The sequence below is a fragment of the Parus major genome, chromosome 6 (assembly GCF_001522545.3).
Source record: "Parus major isolate Abel chromosome 6, Parus_major1.1, whole genome shotgun sequence".
In the NCBI taxonomy this organism is placed as follows: Eukaryota; Metazoa; Chordata; class Aves; order Passeriformes; family Paridae; genus Parus; species Parus major.
In genome coordinates, this window is record NC_031775.1 from 31,858,615 (window position 1) to 31,870,585 (window position 11,971).

Sequence of the window (11,971 nt, forward strand, 5' to 3'; positions counted from 1 at the left end):
CAGAAGGTTTTCCACAAATGTTTTCCCAGGATAAGAAATGTCATGCCAGGGCTTCCCAGAAGCAATTTCCTTCAGGAATATGTGCTCCCAGGAAGCCAATCCTCTGAATTTGCCTGATAGTTAAGAAAAACTACAGGGAAACTGAAAACCGAGTGTCTTTGTCCAAGTGAGGAAAAGTTGAAAGCTCTGCCCACCCTTAATCTTCCTTTAATGCAAACATTTAGTAGCAAGAAGTGTCAAACTGGCATTATTTTTAGTGTGTGCTTGCTTACCAAACACAATTTTGCTGTGTAATGTATTCAGCGTTCTTTGCAAGGAATTAATTGGTCGTTAGAGGTGTCATTATTTGGATTTTTATAAAAAATTTCCACACAGCTAAAACTAAATGCAGATTAATTATTACTAGCAACTGGTTGGTAGTGCTGGATGCATAAAATTTATGAATTAGTGAAGTTTTGGAGGAAGTCAGCAGTGCATCAATTAAGGTTTTGCTTCAAATGCAAAACAACTCATCCTTTCCTAGAAGCAGTAATGTGCCTTTACGACACAGCTGCTTATCCCTAAAGATCCTAAAGCACTAAAAACCCTCCAAACCTGTGATGATTCACAGAAATTAACTTAATCTGCCATTGAAATACAAGCTCCTCCTCAAGGAGGAGAAGATGCCAAGTGCTTAACAAAGCATCTACCCCCAAAAAACCCAAACCCCAGTGGTTGTACAGATCATAGGGGATCTGGAGTAGCTGCATAATTAAGATTTCATTTTTATACCTCGTTTGAAGTTGTAATTTTTACTTTCCCTTTGTGCAAATTTCTCCCTGAGACTTGCTGAATTACCAAATTCCCACTTAATCCAAACATTCTGCATATATCTCCTGCTGAAACCTTCAGAGGGACTTGGGAGAACAATGTAAAACAAGTAAAGGGACTTCCAGGTGTACTTGAAATATATTTTTAATTAAAATTCCTTTGTCTATTTAATAAAATATGTGAAACTCATGAAGAGTTAAGTGCCATAATAGCATCTGTTTTAGAAAGCCAACTCAGGGGCACAAGGGAATGAATCCTTGACTAGTCTATATTTAAAGTAAGAAAGCTTTATGAAGAAATCATTTTCATTGGAAAACTGAATGTTTATGAGGTTTAAAAGTAACACTTCCCTAAAGATACACACAGATGTGCATGGCACAGAGCCCAAGGTCAAAAATCTCACAAAAACGTGTCATCACTTAATTTTTTTTTTCATGTTTTAATTCCCTGGCCCTGGTAATTTGTGAAGAAGGAACTGAAATATTCTGGAATCCCCCTAGTTTGCCTTTTTCTGTCTGACTTGTGATGCTCAGGGAGTGGTGAGGGAGCTGCAGTCCTTGGAGAAGGGGAAGAAGTTTTTCTGTGACTCTGATGTTGTGCAAAGTCTGTAGAAGAAGCAAAAAGAAGGGAAAATTCAGGACAAAACCATTTAAATAAGGGAATCTGAGATTCCAGATCCCAGTTTTCAACTGGATATTTTATATATACAAACCTAGGATCTGATACCAAAGTGACAAATCCCCGTTTTGGGGAAAAAGAGATAATATAATGGAAATTCTAAGGAGTCTGAAGATCAAAGTAGGGTAGAGGGGTAACGTGAGTTATCCCTGTGCCCTTAACACATGAGGTACAAATAGGACAGATTTTGAGGGGAATAAATGAACTACATTTGAATGTCAGGAATTTTTTGTTCCATTTGAAACCCTAAATAAGGAATCTGTTGTGGGGGAACATCAATGTCCTGTCCTGGCCTGTTTGGGCTGTGTTTTAATTGTGATCATGTTTGTGAGTGAAGAGATGCCTTTATTTGAGGGACACTGTGCAATCAGAGCAGGTAGGGAGTAGAGGAATCCATCATTTTATCTATCTAGGGCTGGAATTTGGGAATGTTTTAGTGAAAAATGTGCTGGCTAAGAAACAAACCTGCTCCTTTGGCTTGCAGCTGGACCACAAAAAACCTGTAAAAACTGCTGTTGAACCCCAAAACTCTGCACTTCAGATTTGCTGGAAGCAAATTTTCCATAGCAGTCTGGTAAATGAATGATTTGACAAAAAAAAAAACCAAACAACAAACCCTAAATACAAGAACACAACAGACATTAGTTCCAAATCTGCCAGTGGGAAGTTTCTGAGCTCCCAGGAAACTGTGGCAAAAATGAAATGTTGCATTCACAAAGATGTGAAATACTCAGTAACTGTGTCTGAAAAACCATGTTTTTACCAAAAAAGGCTACAAAAATTGGCTGTTAGCTCTGAAAATCACCCTTTAGAACCATCTCTTAGGATTCCCTGGAGTTGTCCAAGTGAGTTTTTGGGCACTTGGTTATTTGACAGCAGGATCCATTAACATGCAATTTATTTTCAAGTATTGGCTTGATATTTCATTAGTATCTGTGACCTGTCTCAATTTTCAGATTATTTTACCTCCCACTTGAATCCCATCATTTTTGGGGGCTGCAGGATGGATGGCTGGGTTGGTTTGGGATGATTTCCCATGGAATCCATGGGAATTCCATTCCATTCATCACCCAGCTGAAACCAGGAATCTGGAGATATCCTCCAGAGTAGATACATGGGGAACTTTATTTTGCAGTTAATTTTAAGCATGTCTTTAATAGCCAATAAATTGATTCTTCACCAAATTGCTTGTCTCCCTTTCCCAACTGCACAGGCCTGATTGATTTAGCTGATACAGAGTTTTTTATTCCCACTAGTAGCTGGGAGTAATAATTTTAGAGATATCTGTGATTAAGAATGACAACAACCAAAAGAAGTCAGTATTTTTTTGAAGCCTTGCTCGGATCCTGGTGTCTCTTGAGGGGAATTCTCTGTGCTCAGCTGATAAAAGAACAGTTGAGCAAAGAGTCAATTGTGAGTTAAACACAGGGCAGAGTTGATAAAATATTTCCTATTGGCTTTCATGGTTGGTTTGGACAAAGTTGCCTCCTATTTTGGTTTATTTAGGCACTGCCACAGCGTGGTCTCTGCAGGATTTTTGGATACTTCAGGAAACTGAAGTATCTGAGCTGGAATTTCTCAATTTATGCCTTGTGCTGTCAGGGGGGTAATAAAGCCTCTGCATTTGAATTTTAGTTGCAGATGCCAATTACATGCAGATAATAGAGTTCAACTTTTTATCTGTACTTACTCCAAACAAAGAGCTGATTTGCTAAACTAAATATTTAAGTAATCACAAGCTTAGTTTTGGGGTTTTTAGCCTTGATTTGTTTATAAACTTGTGGCTGATTACTCTTAAGCAGCATCCCTCTATGTTTGACTATGGAAATAAATATAATAATAATAATAATAGTAGTAGTAATAACAGTAGTAGCAATAATAGTAAAAATAGTAACAATAGTAATAGTAATAATTATAATAATAATAATAATAATAATAGTAACTAAAAAGTGATGCACAGAGAAGCCTTAAATCAGTATGAAATCTTCAGGGTAATTATGGAAACCACCAGTTAGGTGGCACAAATCTTTGCAGGACTTTCACTCTGCATCCCAAACTCTGCAAAGTCACTGCTCTGGGAAGAGAATTCCAATGTGGAATTTCCAGACTGGTTGGTTAATGAGGGGAGAGGAGAATTTGGAACTCACCTTGCAATTTCCATTTTATCCCTGTCAGTTTTATGACACAGAAGCAGATTCAGGATGTGTTAATACGCAGAGTGGGCTTAAACTTTCCAGGTTCTAAATGCAGATGAAAGGCACAGATTTCAGTCCTTGGGTTTCCAGAGCAAATGAAGGTTTTGGAGATGCAGCTGGAAACATCTGTGCATGTATTAAGAGCGAACAGGAATTTGTGGATGGATGGATGGGCTTAAAATAATGCAGGGAATTGTAAATAATTGGCTTTTTCCATGGAAAGTGGGAAGTGATCTGCAGCATCTTTGGGCTTCTGGATATTTCCAGGCTGGACATTCTCCTGAGAAATCCCCACTGCCTCAGATATAATTTTTATATGCCTAAATATCACCTTAAGCCACTTATTTTGCAAAAACTATTTGATGTTTATAAGTCATAAGTGTATCCATGGAATATTTATCCAATTGTACTGTTAAAAATAAAGAGCAGAAAGAAACTCAGGTTTACTTCATAGAAACAAATCCAGATTAGAAACCTAAGATTAATCCTAAATATCCCATACATTTTGACTTCATGAAATGAGTATTTTTATTCTTTTCAAATGAATCTAATTGTTAATTAGCTGACAGTGTTGTTATGTTTGAAACATAAAAAATTATTTAGTATGTAATGTCCAGTAAAGAAGACTGTCATGATAAAAAATGTTTGGAAATACAAATTATCTTAGACAGTTATTAATTATAAAATTTGCAGAAATTTTGCCTGTGTTAGGAATTCTTGGAGGGTTTTAATACAAAAGGACTGAGGAGAAATTCTGACTTCCAAATAAATCTGAGGGTGCAGGTATTCCCAGTTTTTAGGGAATAAAAAGTACTGATGAGAGGATTATTAGAAAAACTGATGGGGTAGCCCAGCCTGTCTTTATTTCATCACAGAGTCATTCATGTAGAATAACAGACTTAGCAGTGCTGCTAAATGTCAAACCAGTATTTTTTTACCTCTGTTTTGAAACCCTGAGGCGCTGAACTTGAATTTTCTCTCTCTTGAACTTCCTTATTTATTGCTCAATACCGAAATCATCCGTACTGCTGCATTTCCAAGTGCCTTGGAAGTCTTCCTTTGGAATTATCAGGATTGTGAGGCACTGGATTTGTCTTTTCCCCTCTCCCATCCATTGGCAGGCTCTGTATAAAATCATAGCTAATGGCTGAGATACCCAATAAATGCCTTTAAATGCTCTTGTGAGCTTCAGCTTCAGAACTAAGTAGCAACAAATAAAACGTACGATTTAATAAGCCTGGAGACTTTTAGATAAAAGAGGAATCTACTGGAGGATAAACTACTTAAAATTTTCCTTACAAACCAAGCCAGTTTTCCTGAATGCAGCTGGTAGAGGCAATTCTCTTTAATTCTGACATCTCTACTATGCTTTTGGAACACAAATTTTAATAATACTTAGGTTGTGTTGCTTCCTATATTGTTCCATGCAGACAATTAAAAGGAATCCACTCAACGTGATAAAATTCTGGAAAATCAGGGTTATTTTCCCCATAACAGAATTTTGCAAGGAATAGCACCATTAACAGGAGATTTGCACTTGCACTAAAACCAGCGTAGACTTATGGGGTGAGTTAATAACTATTAACTTCCCAGTGGAACAAATGCAGTGTCACAAGATATTCACTCCCTGTGAATTCAGAGTGTTCTGATCTCAAACATTTGCTGGGATTTAGTGGACTGGAAAAAATAATGTCACCGTTAAAGAGAGCGAGGCTGATTTTTTTCCCCGTGCTCTGCAGCTCCGAGGATGAGAGGAGGGAAGGTTCCTTCAGCATTATTTTGCCATGTAAATCTGGGCAAGGCTTTGTCCCTGCTCCAGGGGGAGGAGGAGGAGGATGGTGCTGAGGATGGGTTGCTAGGAGAATCCCGTATAGTTCTGCTCTCACTCTCCTGGCTAGCCAAAAGCCACAGGACTTGCACTGGAAGCTTTTTCATTTTTATGGGACTTTCTGGTAAATAATTTAAAGGTCAAGCTGTTAAAAGGAAGGGTTTAAGGCAGTTCCTTATTGGCATTACTGCTGAATACTAAGTTTAATTGTTCTTAGTTGACATCAATAGGTTTTGTGGGTGTTTAAGGAAAATGACAGGGAAAAAGCAGTGCTGCTCTTTAGCTTTGACCAACAGAGTTGTAAAACTGTCAGAGCTCTGCACAGAGGGATCTGAGTGCTGAGAATACACAATCATGGAATGGTTTGGGTTGGAAAAGACCTGAAGATCATCTCATCCCACCCCTGCCATGGGCAGGGACACCTTCCACTGTCCCAGGCTGCTCCAAGCCCTGTCCAGCCTTGGATCTCAGGGATGGCCAGACTGTGAGACCTACAGAAACTGCAGCTGGTTTTGTTCCTTCATCAGAGATGTTCAAGCGTTGGGTGAAGGGGAAGAAGCAGATGAGCAGGTCCCAGCTGCAGGCTTCGATCCTGCATCCTTAATTTTTGCTCTGCAGATCAGAGCATTCCCTTGGGAATGCAGGTGATCCCATCTGCTGGAGCTCCCTGCAATGGGAGATGACAGTGACATTCCTGGGGTCGGTGCTGGTGAGGCATCAGAGCCTTGTCAGCTCTTCCTGCTTGGATCAGGATTCCAGGCAGACAAGCTTGGGAGGGTGTGAAGTGTTGTTAAACAACTCAGCTGGGTAATTTAGGTCTAAAACCTGACATCATTAGCAGGATGCTAATTGGAGAATGGGATCTGTCTAGATGTGTTTCTGCACTCCACTGCTGGCAGCAGCCAGCACCAAATAAGAGCTGTGTCATTTGTCACCTTCTTGAGGAGCACATTCCTGAACTTTTTGGTTTCAGGCAGGTTCTGGTTCTGCTGCAGTTCTGAATTATCTGTGTATGGGTAGATCTGAGCTTGCTGGTGCTGGGGAAATTGCACAGATCCACGTGACTCCTGCTAGGACATTGTACAAAAATTCCCATTAGTTACCCAAAAAGAGCTTTAGTAGAGCAAAAAGCTTCAGTTGCTGAGGGGAATTACAGTCCCTAAAGCTGCAAAACTTCCTCAAAGCTGGATCTAAGATGCTTTTGAAATACTGGGAAGGAAGAGCCAAATTCTTGTGTGAGGGGAAGTTGTCTTAAAACTCCCCAGATCCCAGGTTCTCATCAAACAGGAGGACTCTGATGGAAATTGCTCATTCCAGGGAACACAGTTTTGGTGCCATGTGGGAAGAACTACGTGAGGAATGAAGAGGGAAGCACACACAGTGTTGTGGAGTTGCTGAGTACGTTGCTCCCAGGTTTGGTGGACCTGAGAAAACGTGGAATAGGATTTAGAAATAAATCTGGTGTCCCTGCCCATGGTAGTGAATTGGAATGAGTTGATCCTTAATGCCCTTCCAACCCAAACCACCCTGTGATTCTGGATTGCAGCATGGGTTGTTTGTGATAGGGATGATTAGGAAGTTCATTAAAGTAATAATTAAAGACCCTCTCAAGGATATTTTTTGGCTGGGGAAGGCACCACAGCTGGCCACCAGACAGATAATTTGCATCAATTTTCTTGTGGCTTTGTGTGTTTTATTACAAATTGGGAATGCAGGAACGTGCCACGTTCTTCTCAGCAGCTTGCTCAGCTGAAACACACGGATTCCTCTGGAATTCAGCAACTTGGGCTCAGTCTCCAGAAGGGATCAGTGTTATCACTGTCAGCAGGCAGTTCAAGCATAATTTCTGCTGAATTACTCTCTCCAGCAGTGGGATGTTTTATCTGTCTCTTTGTCAGCTCCGTAGAGATATCGCTGTGTTTTATTTGCCGATGGCCTTGATACACAGAAATGTATTCAACTGATGCACAAGTTAAATTTCTGTACTTGTGGGTATCTCCTCATTCATTTCTCTATTTGCAGCTGAGAATAATGAATATAATAACAAAATGGGCATGAACAACCAATTACTAATGGTTGGAAGGAGACTTTGAGCTTGTTGTAGATTTTGTGCTTATTCATAAATACACCAAAATTAGGGATTTTATTGAATTCCCTCTTCTTCCTTCTCCCAGGAAGTTACTAACCAGACCCAAAACTATTTGATGTGTTATGAACTTCTAAAATACAGTCCTGAAATGGGACTGTATTAAATGGGTTTGTCTTGAGCATCAGAGAGCCCCTGTTCCAGCTTTTAAAAAGTCATTTACACCGTGCTTGGGCTTTATAAGCTTTGACCTCACCAAAATTGTTCCAAGCAATGCAATCACAGCCTTGACGTGAGAACTGGGGAAAAAAATGTAAGAAGAGAGAAAGGCAGCTGTCAGACAAGCAGGGAAGGTGGGCAAGAGCACAAAAGAAATAACTCTTTTTTTTGTGAGCTTGTGACAATTCCTCCTTACTCAGGCCAGATGGAAGGAGCTTCCTCTGCTTTTGTTTTTAAACTGGTTTAATTTGGTAACTACGTGGGCTTTATTTATAGGCTTGCTCCAGCAATCATGGGCAGGCAAAAATAACAGCAGCAACCTGCTTCTCTTGCCCATGGATGTCACAAACACGAGTTAAACTGGGGTTTCTGAGATGATTAACAACTATTTTTGATATGGGCTGAGCCTGAGACCAGGTATCAGCAACTCTGGGGAGTGGGACATGGTAGAGCTCCTGCACTTCCCTGCCAGGACAGAAACCTCTTGTAATGATTCAGAAGTTTGGCTCTGCACCTAAACATAGCGAGACTTGAAGGCCTTCACTCTTTTTAATCCATCTCTGTTTAATTCAGACTTGGAAAATGGCCCTTACTCCTCTATACTCTGTATCAAACCCAGTGGATTTAGCTGGGAAAAACTGGAGCAAAATCAGGCCCCGGTGATGTGCCACTAAAGGAGGAGAAAATCAGGCAAAGAGGACACCAAATGTTGCTGTTTGATCACTGAATTGTTATTTTTCCACACAGTTCTCTTTGCCTGGGAGACTTTTGCTGGGATGTCTTAATGGGAGCAGTTTTCAGGCACGGATCACCCTGACACAGAGCAAAAGCATGAACAGGGTGAACTGTTCTCAAGAGTATTAATGGATCATTTTTCTGCCTGAATGTAGTAAAATTGGAGTAAACAGCCTCCAAATGGGGATGTGCCACTACAATAAGAGAATGCTCTGAGCACATTCTCTGTGGTCAATAACAATTTAAAATTGAGTGTCAATACCCAGGGAGTTGTACCTGTGTGTGTTCAGAGGTTATGCAGGATTTTCTAAGCAAGCACCAGTTTTCAGATGGCTGAATGTGGAACTCCCACTGAATTTACCACTCTGAGATGATTTTTTTCCTTAATATACGCTCATGATTTCATTTTCATAAAGCAAATTTAATATGCAAACTGATTAGTAAAAATACAAGGGAGTATTGGGCTATAAAATAGATTTGTTGCTTAGATGTTTTTTAATATCTTAGACAAATTTTCAGCAGTTCTTTAAACCGTGCCTGTCATAAAGCAGAATATGAGAGCTTTTTATTAATAGCTAGTTCAGATAATCACGTGAATTTTTTATGGCCTCAGGTATTCTAGATTTACTGTCATTTCCTCAAGTGGGCATGAATTATGGGACTACACATCCCTAGTTCTCCCTGTCCTGTGCTCGGACAAGGAATAGCCTTGAGGCATCATAGCTCAAGAGCTTTGTGGAGGTATCCTTACATTTTAGCAGGAGTTTTTGGCAAGCTCACAGGTTTCCCTGACTGGTTTCCCTGACTGGTTTCCACATCAGTCACGGCAAAGGACCGGCATGACTAAGTTCACTTTTAAATCCTCCAGAAGCAATCATTAGTGTTGGTATTTCCTTGCCTTGTGTACAATCCCTGGCTGGGTTTGGATTTTTGGATTCCCAGGCAGTGTGCTGGTGGTGACCAGCGGTGTGTGGCCGCTGGAGGTGACGCACACTCCGTGACTCGGCACTCGGGCAGCTCCTGGGCTTCTTCACCACATTTCCCTTCCCTGTCTTCCTCTCCACTCAACTTCCCACTCTGTTTTCTGAGTTAATTATACCTAGATCAGAATGTAGAATATGCTGTGTGTTCCCCTGATGCAGAAATGCTCTGTCAGTGCAGTGGTTAACAGGGGAAGAAGGCAGCGAGGATCTTGGAGCTCCTTTGTGAGCTCAGTTAGTGCCAGGGTGCGCTGAACGCTGAGTGCTCGCCCTCCTCGTAAGGAACTGAACACTTTCTCTCCTGCTGCTCCTGCCCAGCTCATTTCTCACGTGTCAGTCCCAGGGAAAAGCACTGATTCCATCCAGGATTAGAATTATCTCAAGCATCTCGTTAAAAACATCGTTGATGATGACGGAGTCCTAAAGAACAAACATTTTTCATCAAGGGCATTGTGACATCCTTACAAAAAAAGCCCTAAAAAAAGCTCATTTAGTATCAGCTTTCCCCATCATGTGAAGGGAGGATGCTTTCAAAGCAACACCACCTTAAACTCTGGGGCAGGAATTTTATTTTAGAACTGTTGGAATTGGAACAATCCAGTCTGAGTCTCTGGATTAGCAATCTTCATCATGGATTTCTCCTGGAATCTGGGACCCTATGCCACCACTGTACAGCAGAATATCCCCCTCCAGGTGATAAATCAGTAATACCTGAGCCCTGAGATAATTTCATTTAAATATGAATTTTTAATGCCAGGAGTAAAATCCAGCTTTTAACTTAGAACTGTTATTTGTACTCAGAGGGAACAGATCATTGTAGTCCAGGCAGCCAGGCACGAGCAGGCTGGTGGAACACCAAGAGGCATCACACCAAGAGTGAGGAGATCCATTCCTCTCCCTGATTTCCTATTTTTACTATTGGTCTGTTGGCTCGGAATTTGACATTAAATTAATCCCAGTCCATGGCTAGGATATAGTTTGCATATCATGTGATTATTTTTTATTATTTATTTATTTATTTATTTATTTATTTTTAGCTGGGAGCTTTTTCATCTAGAATCCAGATTTTAACCTTGATACATGCAGCATTCCTGGCAGCCCTGTGAATCCGAGCACCATCCAGCACTTAACGCTGAGGGAATAAATCCCCAGTTTATATCAGACATGACCTGTTACTGGTTTGCCTTTCCTTAGCACTTGCCAGCATTCGGCTGGGGGAAAAAGAAACGATTCTCCGAGGCTGGGAAAAAGAGATCTTCCCACACTTCCCATTTTTAGAGCTTAATGAGTTAAATTCTCCTCCGTGCGGGATTTTAAGCTGCTTAGACCCACAAGGTCAAAGCAAAGCGCTCCATTCCCTATTCCGACTGTCGGCTGAGCTGGGGGCACAGCTCCCTTGGGACAGAGCCCTCGGGAGACGGTGACATAAGCCGGGAATAAATTCCCTGTTTCCAGCAGTGCAAGATGTCCCTGTTTAGCCGGGGCTGGCGGTCCCCCCGCCTCCCCCAGGCAGATCCCATGGAACTGCAGTCCTGCATCCCCTCGCTGCCGTAACTCCCCGTAAACACGGCATTAAGTGCAGGCGCCGAGGTCACGGCAGAGGATTTTTACTGGCGAGGGAGGCGAGATGGAACAGCAGAGCGGACAGCTCGGGATGCCTCGCAGGATGCAAGGACCGGGACTTTGGGGACGGTTCCCCGCTACCTTTTGTCCCGTTTTCCTACGGCGTTTCCACGGCATCCCCGATTTCTGCGTGGTCGGTGATGGTGATGGGGGACTCGGGTGTGTTAAATCGGGAGAACCCTGCACAGTTCACTGAATAGCAGCAGCAGCTTCCGTCCCCGAGGAGGATTTTTGGGTTGGTTAGGCTTTTAATGAAGTGCCGTACTGCAAGTTCAGGGATGAACACATCCCGCGTTCCTCCATCGCCGCTGTACGGACACTTCATTAGGACGGCTGAAGTTAATAAGCAGCGGTAGTTCCTCGCCATCAGCCGCGTGAAAAGCCAGAGCACTTCGTGCATCCTCCAAAAATCCTCCAGCTTCCCCTCTCCCCTCCCAGGCACCGCTGGAAGGGGAGCAGGCAAAGAAACGCTGGTATTTTTCTAGAATAAAGTCGCGTATCGGGATATTCTCTCCTTATCTGTCACGAAAGTTATTGGATGCAGGAGCCGTTCCCAGGCAGGCAGATACGCTATTGCATAACGCTGGCGCTCAGCGCCAGCCTTTCTCCTCATCCCTACGAAGTTTTCCGCCGGCAGAACCAGCGGACGGGGCTATTTCGGGGGCTCGCAGCGCCTTACCTTGTGCTTCCTCACGCAGAAGCGGCGGTCTGGGCGAGCATCTCCCTCCAGCCGCCGGGGCGAGCTGGGCGTCAGCGCCTGGGCGCCGGGGCGCATCTGCCGCGGAGCCGCCGAGCCGCCGGAGGAGCCGCAGCCGCC

General features: G+C 42.4%; 2 protein-coding genes across 3 annotated transcripts in view; one reads left to right on the plus strand and one right to left on the minus strand.

Moving 5' to 3' along the window:
• The window catches only part of INSYN2A (inhibitory synaptic factor 2A), a 40,124-nt gene extending 28,166 nt beyond the window's left edge, over window positions 1-11,958 (minus strand). Inside the window, exon 1 of the mRNA XM_015632988.1 lies at window positions 11,834-11,958. The gene's annotated coding sequence lies outside the window, so the exon portion shown is untranslated. The remainder of the gene's footprint in view (window positions 1-11,833) is intronic.
• Window positions 1-11,971, plus strand: part of DOCK1 (dedicator of cytokinesis 1) — a 263,271-nt gene that overhangs the window by 113,990 nt on the left and 137,310 nt on the right. The window lies entirely within an intron of this gene.